The sequence below is a fragment of the Pseudochaenichthys georgianus genome, chromosome 9 (genome assembly GCF_902827115.2).
Source record: "Pseudochaenichthys georgianus chromosome 9, fPseGeo1.2, whole genome shotgun sequence".
Lineage (NCBI taxonomy): Eukaryota > Metazoa > Chordata > Actinopteri > Perciformes > Channichthyidae > Pseudochaenichthys > Pseudochaenichthys georgianus.
Window position 1 is genome coordinate 6282516 of NC_047511.1, and position 22379 is coordinate 6304894.

At 42.2% G+C, this 22379-nt stretch overlaps 1 pseudogene; it reads right to left on the reverse strand.

The window, feature by feature from the left end:
• The window catches only part of LOC117452013 (uncharacterized), a 69107-nt pseudogene extending 46838 nt beyond the window's left edge, over positions 1-22269 (reverse strand).
• Positions 22270-22379: the final 110 nt, after the last annotated feature.

The window sequence follows — 22379 nt, forward strand, 5'->3', positions numbered from 1 at the left end:
GTATATAAATCAATCAAACAATAAAGAATTGCCTGTATTTGACATAGAAGAAAAAGAGGGTGAATGCCTTTTTCTAATATTTTCAAAGCACCAAGTGTTAGTATCAGATGAGGTACAAATATTAACTGTGCGACATCTTTGACAATCTATGACTTCTTTAGCCAATACTACCACATGGAAAAGTGAATGTGCTTTTTAGCAGTTCCTGTTTGCATTGGCAAGACAACAATCACCTGGCTCGAATACTTTAATACTGAGGACAAAAGTTTCTAATGAGTCTGAGCCAGATTTTTAACCAACTCTGTCCTGACTTCATTGTTAACAGGTTTATGTTTATCCTCAATAGACATCAAAGATCTAAAAGTCAAAATGGAAGTTAAGAGAGTATGTGAAATCCTGAACATCAATTTAATTGTTACTGGAATATTACTGACAATTAAACTTTACAATTTGAAACTGTACAAAAATACCTTAACCATAAACAGCCCCCAGTGACAGGGGATGGATCGTTGGATGGATCATCACATTTTATGATGTGTACTTACAGCTTTCTTTTTCTGATACTCCATTACAATGTTACTGATCCGCTCTTTCTCCTGAAACAAAATTGTAATGTTACTGGACATATATATACATGTTTGTATGCGTGTGTGTGCGCGTGTGTGCGCGTTACCATTTGGCTGGAAGGCCTGGAGGGGAGATTGTGCATCATCTCGTCCATCTCTCCAAACCTCCTGGCCATGGCCTGCACCTCAGCATGCAGCTCCTTGTACTCGGCGTACTGGTCGTTGAACACAGCCTTGTACTGGTCCCTCTCCTCCTCTGAGCGGATAGTGGGGTACTTCCTGTTGGAGACAACATATGTTTTTGCTTAATTCAATCTAAATTAACATAAGTCTTCAGCAGTCTGAGGATGGGCTTGCACCAACACCAATAATCAAAAAATGCCACTACGCTCAGGAAATAGCTGCCGTTGTTCCAGAAGCCATTGTAGCAGGGCCCATCTTCTACACAGCAAGCGTTATCACATCTACCCGGACTACACTTCCTCCCCTTCACTGAAGTCCAGGGCATACTTCGCTGGTGCCCTGGTGTGAAATATGCTCTACTATATCCAGCCACACTTAAAGTGGACCTATCATGCAAAATACCCTTTTGTACGTCTTTTATACATGAATATGTGTCCCCGGTGTTCCAGGGAACTCACCAAGTGTCAGAAAACACAACCCTCTCTCTTTTCCTCCGTACCCAAGTCTTTTAAAAACGGGGCTACAACGAGCGGATACAGATTCCATCCGAGCTGACGTCAGCCCGGAATAGTGTTGTTCACACGAGACGTGTCCATTCACACGAGACTGCTCGAAAGCACTGGAGACGCTGTAGTACATATGCCAGGCCTGTAAGTGGCGCTGTACTCCTGCCACAAAAGCAGTGAAGAAGACATCCCGTGCATGGTTGCCCTTCTGTTTATTCTCCGCTGCGGACGCTCTGGCTCTTTTTCTCCCTCCCCGAAGCAAGCGTTTGCTCCTGTTGTAATTCTCTCCGGTTTTCTACCAGCAGATGACAAACACCCACCTCTCCGCCTCTTCAAAGGAACCAGAAGAGTTTCAGTTAGATTTTTTTTCGCCGGTCAACATGTCCGTTAAAGTTTAAATCTTCCGGACAAAATTAGAAAAGTGCCGGTCAGAGGTTGTCTTTGTTATTTATTGAGCTTTAAAAAAAATGAATAATGACTATATAATCATATATAAGAATAAAACACGGAGAACGGAGATCTCTTTTCCTCCCCCTCTTCTGACAGCCCAGCAGCTGATCTCAAATCATGCTCCATCTCAAAGCACGCTCCCCCTCTCCTGCATGGGTGCGTGGTCAGCTGCAGCTCATTTGCATTAAAGCTACGCCTCAGAATCAGCCCTTGCAAAAACAGGGCTGGAAAGAGCAAATGGAGCGAAATGAGGCATGGCTAAAATGCAGGATCTGTTTGGTATTTTGAAAAAAAAACGTCACAGACATGTTTTATATAGGTATGGCCCTACAATATATTTTTCAAATATAGCATGATAGGTCCACTTTAAGATAATAACCTTAGCTTTGAAGACCAGACCAAGGCGAGGCACTATACTGAGGCAAGTTGCGACCGCGGGAGACAGACAGAGAGTGAACGTCAACATGGGGGCCATGGCAGGTACTGTTGGAGCTACATGATGATGTTGCAGCCTGTGGTACAAGCTGGATAAATGATTGCATGTCTATTACACTGCAGTTGGTTGGAGTATGGTTTACATCAGTGACCACCAACTGGCGGCCCGCGGGCCACATCCGGCCCGCCAGACATTCTCATCCGGCCCGCACGACGGGGGTGACTGTGGCGTTAGCAGAGTGGTTACTGCATTCGCCCCCCACCCATTTCTTTGTTTACAACGTCTCGTGAGTAAGGTGCAGTACCGGAGTCCAACAGAGAGGCAGCAGCTGCGGGACAGTAGACTGCGTACTGCGAAACCTTCCCTCCCCTGAAGAAGAAGTGATCCTTCGTTGTGAAGAGTCTGGTTAATGCGCTCTGCACCACAGCAGTAGCCCCGCTGCTACAGAGTCCAACAGAGAGGCTGGAGCTGCGGGACAGTAGCCTCGAAGCAGGGTTGGGTTGTAACGGAAAACATAACGGCGTTACGTAATCAGAATACAAAAATCAAGTAGGCTAACTGTATTCAGCTGGCGTTACATTTGAAAAACGAGTAATCTGATTACAGTTACTTTCGTAAACCTGAAGTGAATACATTTTGGAATACTTATTGGAATTATTGGTGGAAAGGTTTCCTCACAAAATGTAATATTCATTACCGGCAGAACTGTGTGCACACTGCACAGCGTTGCAGCATGTGTGTGAGCGAGAGAGAGATGCAGCGTGTCTGTGAGGCCCCGCCCCCGCACGCAGATGAGAGAGAGAGATCTCTTTTAAAATGTATTGAAAGTTAGAAACGGAGATGGTTAGATAAAATGTGCACGATAACGTTTATGTAGCATTTCTTTATTGTCGAAATTATGACATTTCATAACTGGATGAAATCAAAGTGAATGGCCTGCTGCTGCTGAATGCATGGGGCAAGTGACTGGAGTTTTAAAAGTTATTACATCGTTTCAGATAATAATAATAATAAATAATAATGATAATTCATTCTATTTAAGGGCACCTTTCAAACCACCCAAGGACACCTTACAATTCATAACATATTCCAAGGAAAGGTTTTAAGACAGTATAAAGAATGCAGTCCGGGTGATGTTTTTTATGTGGGGTGCAGATGAGAGGGAGCTGTCCAGAATGACACCAATATGTTGTGTTTGAGTTCTTGATAAGCCATGAAAACAGTAAAATAAGTGTCTCCTGTTCACCAAAACATACCCATTTGTTATGGAAAAAGAAAGTATTCCAAAAGTAATCTGAATACTATTTATAAAATTATGGGCTATATAAAAATCGCTGGCCCGCGATAGTGTCTATTGGTTACATTTCGGCCCTTGGACAAATGTAGTTGGTGATCCCTGGTTTACATACTCCAACTGTAAGTGTTAAAGGTCGCTTCAGCTTGCAGTAATGGCAATAGTTGGAGAAGGGCCCTGTTCCATTTTGTTCTGCCCTTGCACAGTTCAGAGTGAGTGAGAGTTTAGGTTAGTCTGGAAGTGTCATATGCCTCGAACAGTGTTTGTTTGGCTTCTAGGTTTAAGGAAGACCAGCCCAGGGATCCAGGATGGTACGAGTTTTTCTTTGTTACTTTTTGTGTTTTTCATGTTTTTGTTTCACTTCTTAACCCAAACATAAACATTTGTTCTCAGATTTTGCTAACACCCAAGACCAGACCAGACTCAGTTGCAGAGCTATGATTACTGGTAGATACTGTAGTTAAAAAACAAGGTGCACTTTCTTTCGTCAGCATCCATCTATCATCAAGGCCCTACATCATGGGTCGGCAACAGGCGGACCGCGGTCCGGATCCGGACCCCGACCTATACGGACCCGGAGCTATAATCAATACATTAATAGGGGATTTTTCGGCGCCTCCCGCTTTTTTAACGCTGATTTGGGTGACTTGTGTAATTCGTGGAGAACCGAAGAGTTTTCGTTTTGGGGGTGGGGGGGGAGTCCGTCCGTCAGTCCGACTGATAGACAACTTCTCACTTCAAAAAAGAAGAAGAAATCTAGACCGCAAAAATAATTAAACAAGTGAGTACCTGTTTTTCCTGGCCAAGGACAGGTTCCATGAACACAACACAAGCGTACTTCACGTGGTAGGCCTATATGTCTCATCTGAAAGGAGTGCTGACAGAGAGCACCACCGGAACGCCAGTCTATGCTCCAGCCCTTCAAATATTGCAGTACCCATAAGGAGCCGTACACATGCCGCAGTGTTTGCGTGGCTGTGTCTTTAGTTGTAAGCACAGTGGCGATCTGTTGTTATTAGCATCTGGTTAGCTACCTATGCTAACGAATTTAAAGAGCTTTTCTACAACCAGGTGGAAGAGAGCTCTCTCCTGAGAGGCTCAAATAACCTCAGCTCAGTGAGGTTAAGGCACACCTTGATATGATCATTATGGTTATTAATGAGACTAAATGAAAAACAGGAATAAAGTACTATATGATAGTAACAAAAAAGTTGTTAATAACAGCGACGTGCAGTCAGGGGAGGCAGAGCCTCACCTGTCATACTCCAATGTAACGGAAAAACAACTAAAGAAAAACTAAATAGTAATAATAAAATGTCTCCACTGTGTTGTAAATGTGATTTATGAATGATTCTAATCGCTTTTTATAGTCAAAATCAGCAAATTTGCCGATCTCCGATACAACTACGGGTAGCGATGAGAAGTGAGGCAGAGACGAGCTCTGCCTCTCGTAAGCCCACAGTAACTTGCTGGAGCGCGGGCACTAATTTAATGCGGGCACTTATTTTGTGAGCGCGCTCAAGCCAGTGGGGTACTGTGGGGTGAGGTGAGGCACAGATGAGATCTGCCTCACCTCAGAATGCGTCACCCCACAGAAACTGGCTGGAAAGCGGGCACATGCCTGCACCATCTCACTGTATGTCACCAATGTAATGTTTGTAGATCCCTTTATTACATTTATCCTCGCCATCCATAGTCTCTAAATAACTTATTTCACATATATATATATATATATATATATATTATATTTAGGCTCGCTGGTCTCATCATACAACGGCAATGAACAAAGCACCATGGGAGGCAGCCATAACCTCTGCCGCACTGAAGGGGGCGCAAGTGAGCCCACAGGTTCTTGTTGCTACTGTTATTCTACGCAGAGACGGTAGACGCAAACAACAAACTATACTTTTGAAACTAGAGGAAGATAAGGAGGACTTTTACCAAAAAGTAATAGAGATTGTTGTCCAGAAGGATAGCATGGACTTCATCTTCAAGTCAAGGTAAGACCCCAATTGTAATGAACATGGGATCTTACTAAGAAAGAACAATCCAATATTTAGATTTTGGGTATCCTTTTGTTGAACGGTCTGTTTAAAATGAATCGAAGCATCAGACTAAAAAAGCTTTTGAAAATAACCGAATATTTCGATTAAGGTCAAAATATAATATTTGTAAATCTGACTCTGAAAGAGTCAGTGCCTCACCAGCCATGAACCTCACCGCACGTCACTGGTTAAAAACAACAAGAATACAGTTTAAAAGGGGAGTGATTTGTAAAATATCCAAAAAGAAAAATCTGCTTACAGTTCTGTTTCATATGGGTGTTGAAAGATGCATCCATAGATCTCCTCATGTTGCTCTCAAAGTGCACCAGATTGATGCTTTTAACTTCAATATTTAAAAAAAAATCTTCCCGTGGGAGCATGATGATGATGATGATGATGATGATGATGATTGAACTTATTGTCATTACGTAGTACAGGTACTATGTAACGAAACGGTTTCTCTGCATTTGACCCATCCTAGTGTTAGAAGCCGTGGGCTGCCATTATGTACGGCGCCCGGGGAGCAGTGTAGGGAACGGTGCCTTGCTCAGGGACACCTCGGTAGCAGGGTTTCCGTTAGCCGGTAATTACCGGTTTTTAGCTGGTAAAATTTATTCAAAACCGGTAAATTCAAAACCTTCCGGTCAAAATGTCTGGTAATAATTAGGGAGGCTCCGATAGATCGGAATATGACCGGTAAGTTTCAAATTTGTCCGGTAAAATAAATTCTGCCCGGACATTTGACCGGCGAGAAAAATTCCTAGCGGAAACCCTGCTCGGTAGCACTTGGTCTTTCCGGGACTTGAACTGGTGACCTTCCAGTTGCCAAGCCAAGTCCCTATGGACTTCGCCACCACCGGACCCCCCTAGAGGAGGTTAGGTCCCCCCTCCCCCACTTAAATCATGTTCACATGGATAGGATACTAAATACATTTGCACACATCTTGTGTCCATATCTTTCTGTTGTGGTGGTCATGCCACAACCGTGCACATGCATGCATGCGTGAGTCATGGGGAGATATCTGGATTAAGAGGTTGCTTTTTCTTTGCGCAGCATGAAAGAAAGGTGAAATGAATGGGCTGTGAGTTTAGTTTTTTTAAGCAGAGGTTGAGTTCAATCATTTGTACGGCCCTCGGAGGATGGAAAAAGGTTCCCCACCCCTGCTGTAAATAATAATAAAAACCCTTGATTTATAACTTAACATCTCTGTCTCCTATTGATCTGAGTATATTATAAAGAACAGCCAGTTAATTGAAGCATTATAGCACAGGCCTTTGTCAGACGGTATATTACGCTGTTTTTTTTCTGCTTCGAATAGTTCTCTCTTTTTTCACCATACCTGTGTTTGCATCACTGTAACCAATGAGCACCTGCATGTGTGTGAGAATGGCCCTGACACCATGTCAGCCCAGATTTAAACTCCTGGCAGGACAAGCTCCAGCTCAATTCTCGCACTGAATTAAAACAAAGTGAGTGAGGGACTGCAATATAAGAGGGAAAGAAAGAGAAACTTTAAAACTGTTCACTTGTTATGATGTGTAAAAACTGATATTGTTCTATAATCGTCTGAAACTGTTAAGTCCTGATGTGAAACGGTTAACAGAGAAAAATGGAAACTCAAGCTGCTGCTACACTTTATTTTATTTATCTAAAATTAAGCACTTTTAAGATGCACATATTTTCAAAAGCTATTTTATTTATTTTCTCCATTTTATTTTTTAAATGCAGCCCGAGAGGAACATTACACATATCCACAGTATTTACTGTATATCTGTATAGTTCAATGTTAATAGACAATAAATATTGTTGTTTTTTAATTGTACTTTCTTTATTTGATTGGCAGTCAGCTGTTGATTACATGCAGACGTTGATAAAGCTACGGCTACTTCAATATATATCACACTAATTCATAAAGCAACTTAGACATTTTGATGTTCCGGACCTTTGCATGGGGACATTTTCTCTAACTGGAACTCGTTGAATTTTAGTTGAAGACCCCTGATCTACATGATAGATGGAGCCCACACTCCCAATTCAGAGTAGCATAAGCTAAACAGGTAAGTCTGGGTCATTTGTGTAAGGATGTATCTCATCTGCTTATTTATTTATCTGTTATTCATTATCAACATTATAATATATGAATCATGTATTTTCCTTATTTATTTTTTATGTATACATGTTCTACGTGCATGTATGAATAAATACATACCATATCTATTTTGTTGTTGTTGAGAATCATCTGTTGATAAGACGATGTGTAGACATGTCTTTTAAAGACTTAGAAAGGGTAATTAATGCTTTTGTGACATCGCGACTGGACTACTGCAACGCTTTGTATGTGGGCATGGATCAGGCATCCATAAAACGCCTGCAGCTAGTACAGAACGCAGCTGCACGTCTCCTGACTGGCCACAAAAGGCGTGACCACATTACCCCCATTCTGGCCTCACTTCACTGGCTTCCAGTTCGGTTCCGAATAGATTTTAAACTCCTTTTATTTGTTTTTAAGGCCCTAAACGGGCTGGCTCCGGCTTATATAGCTGACTTAATCCAGCGATACACCCCAGCCAGAGCTCTAAGGTCTGCCGACCAAATGCTGCTGGTAGTGCCGAAAACCAGGCTAAAAACTAGAGGGCACCGAGCCTTCGCAGCAGCTGGTCCCAGGCTCTGGAACACTCTGCCCTTACCTGTGAGGTCGGCCCAGACACTAGGGGCTTTTAAATCCTCTCTAAAAACACACTTTTTCTCTCTGGCCTTTTAAAAGTGAGCAGAGCATGACATTTCTCATTTTGTATTTTAACTGTGTCTGCCTTTATATTTGTTGTTTTTAACTTAAATGCTACAAATTGCAATATGTTCCGTATATTTTTTATTCATGTACAGCACTTTGGCGCGACCGAAAGTTGTTTTAAAATGTGCTTTATAAATAAACTTGATTTGATTTGATTTGATGTCTGTTTGTATTTACAGTATGTGTGCATTTGTAACCTGCTTAGGGTTGGGATTGGGGGTTTACAACTTTTGTCATGACTGCTCAACCATTTGGATAAAAAACTGATATAAAAGTCATATATATTTTTAGAGTCACAATCTTTTAGTACAAACTTCCTTGCTTGTAATTTCCCGTATAGTGTTTCCCTGCTAAGCTGCAAATGGACTAGCAGTTACAAAAAGAGGATTAGATACTAAAAAGTCTGTCATTTGGACAATATCTACTTGTTTTATCTAACTAAGATGGCTGAAGACATTAACTTCATTAGATTAACTCTGATGCGTTCCCCCCATTACTTACAGTAATCTATAGCACATAAGGAAGAAATCTCCCAATGTCCAGTATGAAGGTGGTATGAATAAAATGAATAGAAGTAAAACATGTTTCAGTAAACATACTGTAAAAGCAACTTTCTATTGTTTTAGTACAGATCTGAAACCTATCTGAAACCTTTTTCTTCAAGATCGAATGCAGACTATACTTGCATTTTGAACCAGATCATTTCCAAAAAATGCAGATCTTTTTTGCATGGTTAGCCTTGGGCTGCCCCTGCCAAACCTTTTGAAGAATGTTGGTGGTTCAAGCTGTAAATGTTGCAGTGTTAGACAGTGTAATATACGAACACAGTTAAAGATTCCACCACATTTCGATAATGGAGACTTATAAAAACCTGTGGATTCTGTGAGGTGTTTCAGTAAATAACAAAAATACTAATACAATTAAGTATATTTGATCAGACCTGCATTTAGAGCTGTTCTACTCTCCCAGCCCCTCAAAGTGCTTTAACACACATTCATACACTGGTGGCAGAGACGTCATAGAGGTTGCAAGCAGTATAAAACAGTAAAACGGTAACAAAATGTTAAATATATATCAAGTTAATTAGAGAGATTTTGAATAATCATTGCTTTTCAGTACTTCCTGTGAGAATGTGTTGGTGTTTCAAACATCTACATGAAATATACACAAAAGGCTAAATTGTAGCAACTTATTTTAACACTCACGCAACATAGTCGGCTATGACGACAGGTTTGGGGATGTGTCCAGCTGGAATGTGACCTCTGAGGAACTCTGGCTCCAGTGCCATCAGAGGAGCAGCTGAAGAGGTGTCCATGATGTCAGGCTGGAGGGTGGGCAACGGGGTCTGCCCCGAGGCTCTGGAGGCTGGACCCAGCTACAGTACATAAAGGTTTGTGAGCTCACTTCATTTACACTGTGTAAGATTCAATGTCTGCCACTGAAAAAGCATTGATACTTACTATGGAGAGAGGGACTGATGATCCAATGGTTCTCATCTAGGATTATGGGAAGAAGAGATGGGTAATGATTATTTAGATGTTCAATCTAGTCCAAGTTTCCTCTGGAGTTTCTCCTAATGGAGAAATCAGCATTCAGTTATTATGCTCCAAACAGCTGGAACAAACTCCCAGAAACCTGCAGGTCCGCTGCAACTCTGACTACTTTTAAATCCAGGCTGAAGACTTTTCTCTTTGTCGCTGCTTTTAATTGAACTATTCATATTTTAGACTGCACTGTAACTTTTATCCATGTATTTTTCCTTAATGTTTATTTTATTAGCTTTTCTTTTTAATGCTTAATGTCTTTCATTTTTTTTGTAAAGCACTTTGAATTACCTTGTGTTGAAAAGTGCTATATAAATAAACTTGCCTTGCCTTGCCTAATGAGGCTGCTCTAACACTTTATATTTCTAAATCAAATAACATTTCAGCTCAAAGTTATTACATTACATGTTACTTGTTACATACTCAATACTGTGGGCAATCCCCACAGGAGCAATTTGGGGTGAAGTGTCTCAACATGCTGACTGCAGTGGGGTTTGAACCTGTGAATCCCCTGATCCCAACACCAACGCTCTATCCACTGCGCCACACGCCTCCGTTGTGTTATACAAGTCATAACATGTTTTAGCCACCTCTCAAATTAGGCCCAACAAAAACAATACCAGTTTAAGTGTACGCCATACAGCTTTCCCTTGCTGTGAGACACTCGTATCCATTAGGGAACTGACGCTTATATCCATCTACGCTCTTGCCAAAGACACCAGACTCCATTGAAACAACTGTACAGAGAAGGAGGGAGTTGCTGGTCCAGCGCTGCCTTGTTTTTTTTGTTACTATGTGACTTTTGCCAAAGCAACACAACATACTAAAACTAAAATGTTCTCAATATCGTGTGAGCCTTTCTTTAAAGTGTTGCTGATGTGTCCCAGTCCACGGCTCAGGTTTAATGGGTAACCCCGTCTGTCATTATCTACACAGGCTACAGATGAAACCTTATTTGTCATTTGAGGTCGTAACTGAACTGTTTTCAGCTAGTACCGTGTGTGTGTGTGTGTGTGTGTGTGTGTGTGTGTGTGTGTGTGTGTGTGTGTGTGTGTGTGTGTGTGTGTGTGTGTGTGTGTGTGTGTGTGTGTGTGTGTGTGTGTGTGTGTGTGTGTGTGTGTGTGTGTGTGTGTGTGTGTGTGTGTGTGTGTGTGTGTGTGTGTGTGTGTGTGTCAGACCTCGTGTGCGAGACCTTCCTTCTTCATCCTGGCTGCCTCATGTCTCCACAGCTTTAGACACACTCCAGCACCAATGAAGTAGAGTGCCATGGTGAGGAAGAGGAAGATCATGGCTGCTGTTTGGCCGGCTTCAGTGCGACAAAATGCCCCATTCACTCCATTATTGAAGACTGGCATGTTGCACAGCCCCCCTCGAGTGGTGTCCCTCACATACACTATCCCTGCTGCCAAGTAGAGCACCCCCAACACAAGGTTGATGGAACACTCTGTGACTGGCCACCAAGAAGAGTCAAGAAGTATGGCTCTGTAGTATATCGTCATCCCAAGAACGACCAAAATAACAGTCACTATCCACGCTAGACCAGCCACCACGAGGACAAAAGGTGTTTTGGGGCCTGTGTAGTAACCATCACCATGTCCATAAGCACTGGCCCCTCCACCCAGCCCCCCAAACATCTGTGGCTGGGAGTATCCATACATATTGAACCACTCGTTGTCCTTATGAACATAAGCACAGACGCAGGCAAACACAGCAGCTCCCAGCAGCAGCTCCACACAGCCCAGGATCCTCAGCAGGCCAGCCCAGGACTTCATGTAGGCGTAGCGCTGGTGGTACTCCTCCACCCGCTCCAGGTAGGTCAGAGCCGAAAGATTGGTAGGCACCGCAGACGCAGAGTCAAGAGCTTCAGCACCAAGCAGCAGCCCGTCTCTCTCCTTCTGAGAGGTGTAGCTTCCCCCAGAGCCGCCGTAGGGGTCCCGATATGACCCTTGAAGATAAGGAGATGGAGGGGGGGAGTTGGGAGGTGAACAGGGGACTCCTGCTGTGGTGCGGCAGTTGGTGCTCTTACTAGAAGAGGGGGCAGGGGAATAAGAGGCAGGTAGATGTTGTGAAGGAGGGGGTAGGACCCAACCCATGCCGTCACCGTTCCCGCTGTTGCCACGGAAGAAATTCTTGACCGAGTCAGGAACGAAGCGGCGAACCGGCTTCATATCCATGGCATCACTGTCATCCTCCATTGGCTCATCATGGTAAGGGGGGGAGAAGGATTCTAGCCCAACAGCTGGCTTTTCAGGTAGCGGGGGAGGGGGAAGTGGGTCTAAGCTCACTGCTGGTACTGTTCCATGCAAGGGTTCCGGGGGGGGTGGAAGATCCAGGTCATGCCATAATGAGCCCACAGGGACCTGGTCATAGTGTGGGATGTCCCGCAGCCGGTCGAACCTGGACACAGAACCGACTCCTCCTGCAGACATCTGGACCTGGAACGGCTCGCTACAGAGGGAAGTGGAGAGGATTAAAACTAGGGATTCAACATAATTTTTTCAGCCAATAACAAAAAGCAGTAATTACCAATATCTCAGGGCCAATTCCGTTAACAGATATTTTCACAATTGGATTTGTTATTCCATAGCAGTCGCTTAACGTTATCTATCATAGCTAACTTATACTATTCTTAAATGCAAAAAAATACAAAGTACAGAACCAGTTCTACCAGTGTCTCTGTGTTTAGGGGCTGTACATTTTGGAAGCAATTTAACTTCATTGGACAAAATTGTATATTTCCAATATTTATTGTGCATCCCTAATTACTCACTGCTGTTAACAGATACTTAAAGGGCCCATGTCATGCTTTTCCGGTTATCACCCGTCCCCTTGTATGTTATGAAGGTTCTTCTGCATGTAAACGGTCTGCAGAGTCACAAACCCTCAAAGTACACCCTGTAGGGAGTAAAACTCTAACACAGAGAAGACCTGTCTATGCTGCCCCAGAACGCCTCGTTGGACATTTCTCATTTTCTTCCTGGGTAGAGTGACGTGACCATACCCAAATGGACCAATCCGTGGAGCTCCTCACTCACACTCTCTCAGCGGCGAGACTGTGACGCGCTGGGGGGGTGGTGGTGCTAGTGGAGCCTCGCAGCTGCAAAACTGTGGCGGCTTACACTGTAGGTGCGCCGCGTTTAGGGGTGTGGGTGCTAGTGGAGCCTCGCAGGTGGGGGTGCTTCAGCACCCTCAGCACCCCCCCTTCCCGCATCCATGGTGCTCAGGCTTAGTTCAGGCTGGGTTTCGCTGTGTCTCACTGTCTCGCAGACCCCAAGCAGCAACCAGGAAATGACACCAATAATCCAGCTCACACTGTCCGCTCCTCGCAGCAGCGAGCCCCGCAACGTCCCGCCAACACGGCACCCAGACCCCACGCAGCATTCTCATCTGTTTGTCATTACTGATGTCATTTTCTGGTTGCCAACACCATTGTAACACATAATCACTGATGTTCCGCTGTAACGGTGGTCGACTCAACAGAACAGGGTGGGCGAGCTGACCAATCAGAGCACAGTGGGCTCATAGGAAGGGGAGGGGGGCAGGAGCTCCAACAAGCCGTTTAGGACAGAGAGTGAATACACATACTACACTGAACAAAAATATAAACGCAACACTTTTGTTTTTGCTCCCATTTTTCATGAGATGAACTCAAAGATCTAAAACATTTTCTATTTACACAAAATAACCATTTCTCTCAAATATTGTTCACAAATCTGAAAACATCTGTGATAGTGAGCACTTCTCCTTTGCCGAGATAATCCATCCCACCTCACAGGTGTGGCATATCAAGATGCTGATTAGACAGCATGATTATTGCACAGGTGTGCCTTAGGCTGGCCACAATAAAAGGCCACTCTGAAACGTGCAGTTTTGCTTTAATGGGGGGGTCCTGGGGGGTCCGAAAACCAGTCAGTATCTGGTGTGAGGGGTAGGGTTAGGGTTAGGTTTTGTGTTGCGGTAGGGTTTAGGATTCTCGGTTGAGAATGGTTGCACGGACCTGAGGATCTGTGGATGGGTGTGTGTGTGTGTTGTTTGACCTAAGGTCAGAAAGGAGTTTTAAATATGGACAAATGCTGGGAAGTGTGTGTGCTTATAATTAGCTTAGGGTTAGGGTTAGGGTTAGGGTAATGTTGTGAATCGAGTGGCCTGTGTTCGTCGTCCATAACATACGCGTGCCCATACCATAACCCCACCACCACTACCATGGGCCACTCGATTCACAACATTACCCTAACCCTACCCCTAACACCAGATACTGACTGGTTTTCAGACCCCCCCAATAAAGCAAAAATGCACGTTTCAGAGTGGCCTTTTATTGTGGCCAGCCTAAGGCACACCTGTGCAATAATCATGCTGTCTAATCAGCATCTTGATATGCCACACCTGTGAGGTGGGATGGATTATCTCGGCAAAGGAGAAGTGCTCACTATCACAGATGTTTTCAGATTTGTGAACAATATTTGAGAGAAATGGTTATTTTGTGTATATAGAAAATGTTTTAGATCTTTGAGTTCATCTCATGAAAAATGGGAGCAAAAACAAAAGTGTTGCGTTTACATTTTTGTTCAGTGTATACAGAGATGCTGTATGAGAAACCAATGTGAGTTTGGAAAATTGCACAGTATAAATCTATTTTAGTAGACCTCAACAATGGAATTATGATCAGTAAAAATTACCATGACATGGGACCTTTAAAAATATTTTTTAAAAACGTAATAATAATTCTATTGGTTATTATAATATTCCTGAGGTCTAGCCTTCACTACAACAAAGTACAACACAATCATTCCTTTATAATCCGTTTATCTACAGTCCATTTGTTTTTCTTTATTAAACAAGTAAACGGAAGAGCGTCTGAGAGGCCTTTTTGCTTTTTACCTTATGGTCTAAGGGTCCTTGGAGCGAGGGGCGGGGCGAAACTCACGGAAGTGATTTCAAAACAAAAGCACTCGTGTGCTTGGAACTGTGATAATATTATAAACATAGACTGTATATATATATATATATATATATATATATATAAACAAGGTGAATTTAGCGATCACAACGAAAACAGCCAAGACACATATTGAGCCCAGAAAATGGATGTTATTAAGCGCTGTAAATATAATAAACCTAAAATGGACAACATGTTAGGAGATTTAAACTATGCAGCGATTCTGCACTGCGGTCACTCAGCCGCCTCTCGAGTTTCTTATTATTTTTTCTGCCCTTAGTTCTTCGTGAGAGTGACACTGTTGGACTCAGTACTAGTGAAGCAACTCCCACAAGTACTATGAAGTACTTACTGTGTACTTTTCCAGTACTCCTCTCTGTCAATGTCCCCTCCTGGGGGGTATACTGCGAAGCAGGATTTTCGCTTAGCCGGCTAAATTCAGGGAAAACTCCGGCTTTCCGGTCCTACGAAGCTGGTTCTCTTTTTAGCAGGCTAGATCTCCATGGTAATATATGCTAAGCAGCTAACCTGGTCGGGACCAGGTTAGGTTGCAGGCTAAGAGCTCAACTCAGTGAAAGCACCGCCTGCTGACCAATCAGAGCTCAGTGTGCGGAGTTTAAAGCGATCAAGTCATATTACAGGAGAAAGGAAATACAGAAAAGCTGCCGTCGCAGGAAAGACGGCCGGCAAAAATCACCGACTGTGTGAACGTGAACATTAATAGAATATCACCTCCCATCTTCAGAGCAATCTGACTATTATAACATTAGCGTTAAGAAAGCTTACTTAAATATCGGCCACAACATAAGTAACCGGATCAGAGTACATTAAGTACAGTCCGCGGCATATCACTTCATAATGTATCATATATTTTATTATCTGAGTCAGCTGAGCCGTATCTGGCCGTGCAACACTCACAGTGTCACATACTGTATGCAGAAGTATTATTTTAAGCAACACATAAGTTGACGAAACACTCGAGACAAATGTAATTGAAGTCAGATCGTGTTTTAGACGGGGCAGTGATATCATAAACCTGTTAATGTACGCATTCAAACACTTTTTCTTTTACCAGCTGTATTCACCTTGCAGGTGCAGCTATGTGGCTTTTATCCTGGATAAAGTGTTTAAGTCCTGGATGTTTAAAGTTTAACTTCTTCATTTTTGACTAGTATTAAAGTTCACTTTTCATTCAGGAAGTATGACGCTGCGCTGTCAGTACGCTTCTCCATGTTTGTGATTGGTCGAATGCTCCAAATACCACCCCTTTCATGTGAACGCGCACCTAACTAGATAGGACACGGCTGGCTTGAGCGATCCACTTGATAACCAGCGTCGTAGGACAGTTTAGCGAGAGCGCGTATGTTTTGGATTAAGCCAACCGGCTAACTCAAACATATCCAGGTTAGGTTGAACCAGCTTCGTAGTATAGGCCCCTGAGAACAAGAATGCACGTTTCTCTGCTATTTTGAATAAGCGTTAAAAAACCTTTCTTCATGAGACTGATATTGTTGGACAGAGTATTTTAAGAGGATATGGTAGACATGATATCAGCAATACTTCCAGTCAGTACTCCGGCAGCAGCATTTTTACCCCTTGGAAAGTCTATAGAGTCTGGCCTGGATAGCTGGTCACAACTGTCCTTCAGCAAAGTGAAACACTCTGCTTGGCCTCTTATGATGCTGCTGTCTTTCAATATATGATTATTTCTCGCAGATTCCATCAGTCCCAGTCAACGCCTCCAGCACACTTCCAGTGCCTGACTCCATATGATATTGTCCTGATGCTGTATACAAGGGTGATGCCCCATGATCACAACATGACCCCTCTGGAGTCTGAGTGCCAAGGACCTCATATTATGTCTGTCATTAATGTTACATCCCCCATTATAACAATTTGCTTTCCTTTGTTCTCTTCTCTTAACTGAAAAGTCCTTTTCCTGCACCTTTTTAAGGCTTCAAAACAGGCATTTTTACTGTATGTGTTTGGAGAAATGACAATCAATGGCCCAGAATTGTACTTTATAAACTCTGAATCTTGGTGCTTGAAGAAATACACACTGGCTAAGCCGGCCAGGTTATATATATATATATATATATATATATATATATATATATATATATATACACACATGCCTTTTTTGGAGCCCTTTTTTGCAATATTTATTAAAATGTCACTAGTTATTTGAACAAACCACTATCTGAGGATAATACAAGCAACCATAAAATGCCCTTTATCTAGAGAGCCATTGAAGCCCATGAAGAATGTATCCTTCCACAAATCTTTTCATCTGCTGTATTAATAAAGTTGCCACGTGTTTTCAAATTCAAGTTAAGGCACTATCTGTGCAAAACATTACCAATATTCTTCATTTGCAGTATTTTATTTTAAAAGTGTTCAGAAAGACTGCATCAATGAAATGCTATATAGCTATATAATATCAATATTGTTATTAACTTAACAAAAATGGGTTAATTGCCATGGATGTGGTGTACTTTGATATAGTTTACGTACAATTTCAACTATTTTAGGCAGAAAAACGTATAGATAGACTAAACCTTTTTTAATAATTTAGAAAGGTTTTTGTGAGAAATCATTTCAAAGTAAACTTTTTTTCCTTTTGTGTTTAAATTTGAAATGTTTGCACACAACATTATTAATGTATGTTGTCTAGCGAACATCTCTCAGTGGATGTCTGCTCACCACCTCAAGCTCAACCTTGACAAGACTGAACTGCTTTTCCTTCCAGGAAAAGACTGTCCCACTCTTGGCTCAAGTCGAATAGTCCGTTTAGCTTAGGAACCTTCCTAACGGAGTGAAATGACCGGAAGTCCCTCAGTGGCAGCCGTGATAAGAGCCGTTCCAATTCTCCAAATGAAAGGAAAGGAGGTTTCAAACTTCCTTTATACTGTAACCTCCTTTAGCTTAGGAACCACTGGACCTTCCTTGACGAAAGGAGAGGAGAAAATGCTGCCCCACAATGCCTTGCGGCCGCAGCATTTGCCGTCACACAACAATGATGCAAGACCCAAAAATAACAACTGTAAGCTCAAGGAAGGGACACACACATTTGTGTAGCTGGTGTCTTTACAATTTCGGTTCCTCTCACTGGGTGAGGAGTAGTTTTGACATCAGTGGCAAACAACTGAAAGGATACAACAGAGAGTTCAAGGGTAGTTCAGTACTTTCTAGATTGATTTCAACAAGAGCAGTGTCAATGGCTTGGCTTAATAATAATACATTTTAAGTAACTTTGTGTATTGTGTTAACCTGACGTGATAAACACCTTCCCGACAAGACTTAACACCATGATACTGCTAAAAGAAAACATCATTGTTCACGGAAACAAACGATTTTTATGACGGAGAAATTATATCATGAAAGTTACGGTGCTTATTAAGCTTTTTAAAACATAGGTGGTAAGTTGCCAAAGTGCTTTGTTTTGAACGTTCATCAGTATTATAATCAAAAAGAGAAATATGAACGTTAGTTTTTACTGAAATGATCAAATAAAGTCAACATTTCAGTCTTTACTGAGCTGTGTGGAGTTTGTTCAACTTTTAAAAGATGTTTGAATGGTGATATACACAGTGATAGATGTTAAGGACTAACGTTTATAATAAATACATTTGTATTGATTTTAAGATCTTTAGTTCATACAATCATACGTATTGGGATCATTGGTATTAATGTGGACCGGAGGGAGAGGGTGACGAGCATAAGTTTCACTTTCCTTTTTTATTTCAATTCCAACTTTGGTCATGAAGAATATGTTTCTCTGTTGTCCACGTTCATAAAGCAAAGCAGCAGCATCAGAGCACGGTGCAGAGTCTCTAGATGAGTTCACAGTAGTCCCTCGTTCTTATTAAACATCCATGTTGTAGTCCGCTGTATAGAAAACTGTAGTTTCCATGGTTCCCCCACAGCAGCAGACGCACACAATGACGTCCGCTGGCGCATCATAAACACGTGGGATAGTGAAAGTGCATTCGGATTCTCTAAAGTACCGCAGCCTCTTCTCCTAAGTCCTTTTGAATTCTCCTGTCCACTATCCCTTAACCCCGTGAGGTTTTACTCAGAGGTCAAGGAATAGACGATAGGGTTAGAATTTAGGAGCTGATGTTTGGATTATCCGACCGCAACCTTGACCTAACAATCAACATCGGCCCCTCTGTTTCCCCGACTCAGACTGCAAGGAATCTGGGTGTGATCCTAGATAACAAACTGTCCTTCACTGCAAACATCGCTGCTACAACCCGCTGCTGCAGATACACGCTCTACAACATCAGGAGGATGCGTCCCCAGCTGACCCAGAAAGCCACGCAGGTTCTGGTCCAGGCTCTCATCATCTCACGTAGTGCTGCGTACCGGTACGCCGAACCGGTACCGGTACGCCGAACCGGTACTGGACTTGTAAAAAGTTTCGGTTCAAGTCCGGTTAAAACCGGAACGTCAGGAACCGGTACTTGGACTCGCAAAAAAACTAGCACTTACGTATATTCTGGTGTCTGTGGTTATTTAAACATTCCCTGATAAACGTGATTCAGTGTCAATAAATGAGTGCTAATCCCAGTGTGCTCAGTGTACAACATCACATGTCATTTCACCTTCGATTCACGGTTTGAAGACGTAGCATTTCCCCACATGCTAATGCTAACCGGAAGTGGAGAATTTTCAGAATAAAAGTATTAAGTAAATAGTGTGAACTTCCGGATTTTCAGAATAAAACTGATTTAAATTAAATAGTGTATTTAATTCAAAATTACGCCATATCAACATTGATTTTAATTTCTAACAGTATGTATGTACATCACTATGTATGTAGTATGTACTGTATAATGTAAACATTATTATTATATTGAACTTTGTAGTAGTTCACTGTAGTTGCTGTCATAAGTCATTTGTAGACTAAGTGGAAAAAAGTGTTTTTTTTACATTTGTACTTTTTAGAGAAATGTAGACACAAGTTGGAAGGGAGCACAATAAACCTGACGAGTTTGAATTTCAGTTGTTTATGAGTTAATTTCAATTGATAATTAGCTCACAATAAGTTCACTTTAGTTACTCGCACAACTTGACACAAGCCATGGGTTCAGGTCCGGACTTATAAGTCCGGACCTGAACCTGAACCTCTGGACTTGAGTCCGGACCTGAACCTGAATGTGAGTCCAGGTACGCAGCACTAATCTCACGCCTAGACTACTGCAACTCCCTCCTGGCTGGTCTACCTGCATGTGCCATCCGACTTGCAGCTCATCCAGAATGCAGCGGCTCGTCTGGTCTTCAACCTTCCTAAATTTTCCCACACCACGCCGCTCCTCCGCTCCCTCCACTGGCTTCCGGTAACTGCTAGAATCCACTTCAAGACACTGGTACTTGCGTACCATGCTGCGAATGGATCTGGCCCTTCCTACATCCAGGACATGGTTAAACCGTACACCCCAGCACGTGCACTCCGCTCTGCATCAGCCAAACGGCTCGCTGCACCCTCGCTGCGAGGGGGACCCAAGTTCCCATCAGCAAAAACACGTGGGTTTGCTATCCTGGCTCCAAGATGGTGGAATGAGCTCCCCATTGACATCAGGACAGCAGAAAGCTTACACACCTTCCGGCGCAGACTGAAAACTCATCTCTTTCGACTCCACTTCGAGCGATAGAACTATTAACAAAGCACTTATATACTAATAAAGGACTGGCTTATCTAAAGCCAGTTGAGTAGCACTTGAAATGTTTTTTCTCTATGAAACCTGATGTACTTATATGATTCTATTTTCTTCAAGTTTGTATTTTGTTGGTCGACTGCACTTATTGTAAGTCGCTTTGGATAAAAGCGTCAGCTAAATGTAATGTAATGTATCAATTTTTATTTAAATTATGAATCCATTTACTTTATTATTACTTTTTCCTTGAGGCTGGGGAAGATATCCAGCATGTAGTTCAACATGCAAATGTTGTAATACAAGTAAGTATAAGTATAACATGGAAAAGGAAATCAAATAAGTTTAGTAGGAGGATGTGGATTTATTTTCTCTCACCTTGTAATTACACAATCAAACCATCTATAATTTAGCTCTGGCCTTCACTCACAAAAAAACATTTAGTTGAATTGGACACATTTTTCGAAGCTCTATTGACTGACATGCAATGACTGGGACTGATGGAAGAATCTGAGAGGAATGAAGTAGGAGGAGATAAATAATCCTATTTAAAAGACAGCATTGTCATAAGAGGCCAACAAGAGTCACAAGGGTTTATCACTTTGCTGAAGGATAGTTGTGACCTATCCAGGCCAGACTCTAAAGACTTTCCAAGATGTAAAATGCTGTTGCCGGAGTACTGACTGGAAGTATTGCTGATATCATGTCTACCATATCCTCTTAAAATACTCTGTCCAACAATATCAGTCTCATGAAGAAAGGTTTTTTAACGCTTATTCAAAATAGCAAAGAAACATGCATTCCTGTTCTCAGGAGGGGACATTGACAGAGAGGAGTACTGGAAAAGTACACAGTAAGTACTTCATAGTAATTGTGGGGGTAGTTTCAGTAGTACTGAGTCCAACAGTGTCAATCTCACGAAGAACTAATGGCAGAAAAAATAATAACAAACTGGAGAGGCGGCTGAGTGACCGCAGTGCAGAATCGCTGTAGTTTAAATCTCCTAACATGTTGTCCAGTTTAGACATAGGCTTATTATATTTACAGCCCTTAATAACATCCATTCTCTGGGCTCAATATGTGTCGTGGCTATTTTCGTTGTGATCGCTAAATTCACCTTGTTTATAAATATAATATTATCACAGTTCCAAGCACACGAGTGCTTTTGTTTTGAAATCACTTCCATGAGTTTCGCCCCGCCCCTCGCTCCAAGGACCATTAGACCATTTAGTAAGGTAAAAAGCAAAAAGGCCTCTCAAGACGCTCTTCCGTTTACTTGTTTAATAAAGAAAAACAAATGGACGGTAGATACACGCATTATTGTACTATGTAAATACTGTATCTTTACCCGTTTAGTCCTCAAAATAACAACAAATAACTGAACATTTGAGCAGTTTAACCCTGTGGTCGCAAATTAATGTTAATCAATAGGCTAGGCCTATATGTTGGTTTACTTTAAAAAGTGTCCAAAAATTTACTGACGTTATAAGATCCGGATGAAGTCAGCGTGCGTTAAAACATTTGGCCACTCCTAGAAACAGATGTATCTGAATGTAGACACATAATAAAACCGGTAACAATGTGTTAACAAAATAAAAATAAAGTCAAAATCAACACAACAAATGTGACATATATGTCTATCGTCTTTTTTAACATTAAAAACAATGAATTTGTTATTTAGACGCTGACTTACCTGGCGATAACTCCTTGTGTATTTCTCTCAGTGAAACAGGTACTACTGCCCCCTCCTTTGTTCGCCAACACTCTCACACTGATCTCAGATCAGAAATCAATGAGCTCCGGGCTAACCCGGGTTAATTAGCGGGGGAAAAACTGATCCCAGATCATCGTGTGGAAACTCACCTGGCCAGTCTGACCAGCCTCACGGTGCGTTCACTGTCCCCTCTAAAATCCGTCTACCCACTTTCGAATGTTTATGTACATACCATCGACTGGTACATACCTATGGT